This window comes from Coregonus lavaretus (assembly GCF_964263955.1).
Source record: "Coregonus lavaretus genome assembly, chromosome: 9".
Classification (NCBI taxonomy): Eukaryota; Metazoa; Chordata; class Actinopteri; order Salmoniformes; family Salmonidae; genus Coregonus; species Coregonus lavaretus.
In genome coordinates, this window is record NC_139996.1 from 36,781,578 (window position 1) to 36,785,544 (window position 3,967).

Genomic DNA, 3,967 nt, shown 5'->3' on the forward strand with positions numbered 1-3,967 from the left:
TAGTCATTTTTTGACACGGTCGGATGTTGTTGTCGAGCTATTTCCATGTCCCCGCGCTCTTTACTCTCGTTGGTCTGAGTCTGGTTTTGCGCAGCCAATCCACGGACAGTGTGCTGTTGACGTGCCAGGGTAATCTTCTTCTTCGATTAGGTTTTACGGCGGTTGTTATCCAATTTATTGCATTACCGCCACCTACTAGACTGGTGTACAACTCCCTGATATTTTGCTTGAAAAATAAAATAAAGAAATACCCTACCATCTAACACTACACTCACAAATTCAAAAATATTATTAATAATTAACACCACCCTACTCCACTATTTAAAAATATTCATTCCTACCTCATGCCCTCAACCTGAAATGATGGGACATCACCACTTAACACTCCCTGTAACTCTTCTGATGTCAAGTCTCGCACACCCAAATACCTCTCTGCAGCTGCCACCACAACCTCAATTTTCTTCGACTTACGTTCCATCCCTGCAGTACAATTAATAACCATTGCTATAAACGCAAAAAATCAAATCTTACTGAAACATATATCACTGGGCCTCCTGTAGCTCAGTTGGTAGAGCATGGCGCTTGCAACGCCAGGGTTGTGGGTTCGATTCCCACGGGGGGCCAGTATGAAAAATGTATGCACTCACTAACTGTAAGTCGCTCTGGATAAGAGCGTCTGCTAAATGACTAAAATGTAAAAATGTTGTTGGCCTATTCCTCTGTACTGGTACATATCTTCCTCTACTTTTTTCACTGCCTCAGCATATGACAACTTCTTCACTACTCTTACCCTGGAAACCTCAACCTGCCTCTCTCGCACAGGACGTTTCTGATCCCCAGCCCCATGGGCACCCCTACAATTAGCACACACCATGCTACACATTCCTTTGTCTCATGCCCTTCTGCACACTTCTCACATACCAGGGCAATCAAAAACAAACCCTGAATTTAAAGCTTTGTTCAAGGCTCAAAACGTTGCTTTTTTTATGGTCTTAAAATTATTGACTAATACAGTTGGCATCTACATTTCAGATAGTGGAAAGATTGATCATAGACCATCTGGATTGAGCTATCCAATTGAGAAGATAGTAGTTGACCCTGTCAGTAATCCCTCTAGCAATAATTGATATTTAGGTATATGGTATTTTAAGAAATCAAACTAAAAGCAAATTATTTGTTATTAAATTAATCTTAACACAATGAACAGAGGCATTACTAATGACCATCTAAAGATCAATATCCTCAGACAGAACAGGGGACAAACAGATCAATGCATATCAGGGTTGGCAAGGCTAACATTTCACTGTCTCTGTCTCTCTCTTGCCGACTGGCAGATCTGGGGCCCAGGTGTTTATGCACACGATCGATCCATTGAAGGTAAATGGCACCAACTAGTCCATTTAGAGCTACACTGTCTCTGGGATGATGAGTGTCTGCAACAGCAATAATGAGAGGTACTATAGTGCATTACTCTAAGCAGACACATTGTTTGCAGGGTTCCCCAAACTCGGTCCGTGGGACCCCCACGTTTTGGTTTTTGCCCTAGCACTACACAGCCGATTCAAATAATCAAAGCTTGATGATTTCATTCTTTGAATCAGCTGTGTAGTGCTAGGGCAAAAACCAAAACATGCATCCCTTGGGGTCCCCAGGACCGAGTTTGGGAAATGCTGGTTTATAGTAAACAAGTTCTCATTGAACAGAATATTTCTCTGTGTGCATATCTTTGTTGAGTAATGTATATCCTGACTGCTAGAACATCAACATGAAGGTAGTACAGCTTTGACTATGAGCTATCCATCCATACCATCGATGGACCAGATAAGACCAGTCCTGATTCACAAATAGTTTAATGTAAGATGAGAGAATTGTTTGCCCTTCAGACCATCTTCCCTTGTTAGTGGTTCCAGTGAATGGGCCTACTGGAGATACATGCACACATGAATGACAATATTTTTTAGGATTTCCTGGGAATTCCGCCTATGTGTTCCTGGACACCCTGGCACTGCGGCAGGAAACCTGCTCATGGGAGGTGAAAATAACTAATTAAAATGTTATCCCATTAGTCACATTAAGTGTTTTTTGCTACTGTGTCACTAAACTGCAGCATAGAAAGTTTAAATACTGCAGCTGGTTGATAGGAAATCACCTGTCAACCTGTAAAGTACAGTGAACACTGTTACCTGGGGCAAACGATCTGAGCTGTCACTCAAGCGGACGTGACACTGTCCTTGCACTCACATCAGGTACTTTCACCTGTTTCCCTAATGGAAGTGATACTATTACTTTAGGCAGTTTGTCAAAGTACAATGTATAAACAGTTTGAGTAGGATTTTACAAACCACACAGCTCATATAGTAACCTCATGGTTCCGTAGTACCAAGAAGATAAATATCATACCAGGTAAATGGGAGTATATTGTGTGTCTCGGTCGGTCTGAAATCTGTGGTTATTAAAGGTCAAATTACCATTGAGAGTGAGGCTGTGCAGCTTTAGAGCCTTTCATTTAAAATTAGATGGGGTGCGTGGCAGTGAGAGAGAAAGAGAGATGCATTTACAAAATTGATGACTCTCCCATTGGTAATGTTATGATTGTAGCTCAGTGTGTGGATGTGCATCGTTTTCAAACAAAGCTTGAAATCCTTAAAATACCTTTAGCTAAAAATAGGTCTAACAGCAGGTATATCAATTAAATGGGTGATATGTTGCGCATCTGAGCGTAATTGATATGCAAGGCTTATGACATTACACAGTAGGGTCCAGAACATGCTCTTAGTAGAAAGCCGTGTGGTATTTTTTACCCTTGGCTTCAATGTGTGTTAATCCATTAGTTTTAGGGGTTAGTTGCAATCGGAAAACAAAACAGCCAGTGTTTACAGTGGATCACAAAGTTTTCAGTATGTGGCATTTTGTAATGGAAAAACACAAAATGAATCTGCCACAAAAAATATTCCAGATTTTCACTGTCTGCAACTGACTATATATATAAAAAATCAAAATGCAACTTTACCCCTTGCTCTGGAAAAGTGTCAATAATTGACAGGAAAAGGGAGTCATATCAATTTCCTGTTGTAACTATCCCTTCTCATTTACAGGAAAGGATAATAAAATCCACCTCGCACAGCAGTTGAAGTAGGTCAATATTGACAAAGCCTCTTCTTACGCCAAACAACTGGGTTCAGTTCATAGAGCTGAGCACTGTGCTACATTCCTGAGGGCCCACTCACATATCTTGGGCCAAAACAAAGCTCCAATGCTGTTTTCCCACTACAAATGTGGACACAAAACGCAGTAATTAAAATACTTAATAAACAGGAAAAGCACTCTTCTACATAAACGCCTTTCATAAAACACTCTCCCTCCCCTCAGGTGTCAGCTTTGCTTTAGCCAGAACATGAATACATAGGCAGCGATTCTGACTGTATGCGAATATTTCAAGTCCAACACCTACCAAAAATCATGTTCCTTTCAGTCATAACATGCTCTCTCACACAATGACCTATGAACTACACACGAAAAATAAGTATTTCTTGCCTGTAAACTAGAACCTCCAGTTCATGAGTAAAAAGGTTGATAAACATTCGACCTTGACCCTCTTTAAAAAAGGTAACCACATAACATGTAAAGCTAGATGAATACATTTCTTTTTTACACAAATGCAAATACACATTGCAAAGAGACATGCAAATGTTCTCACATTGGCATACACAAAGAAACCTATCAGTCCACAAATATGCACAAGCAAATATTCTCAGACACAAAAGTACTGGCTATATTGCTCAGCTGTGCTGCAGCACAATCTTTACTTTAGTACAGCTCAGTATTAAGATTCCTTTTATAAATAAAGATCCTCCTTGGACAAACTTAGTCTTGAAAACCAGACCCTAGGCAACAGTGACAAGCCGGAGCATTTGAAAATTGCGGGAGACAACACGGATGTCTACAGAGACTAGGACAAACTCAAGGC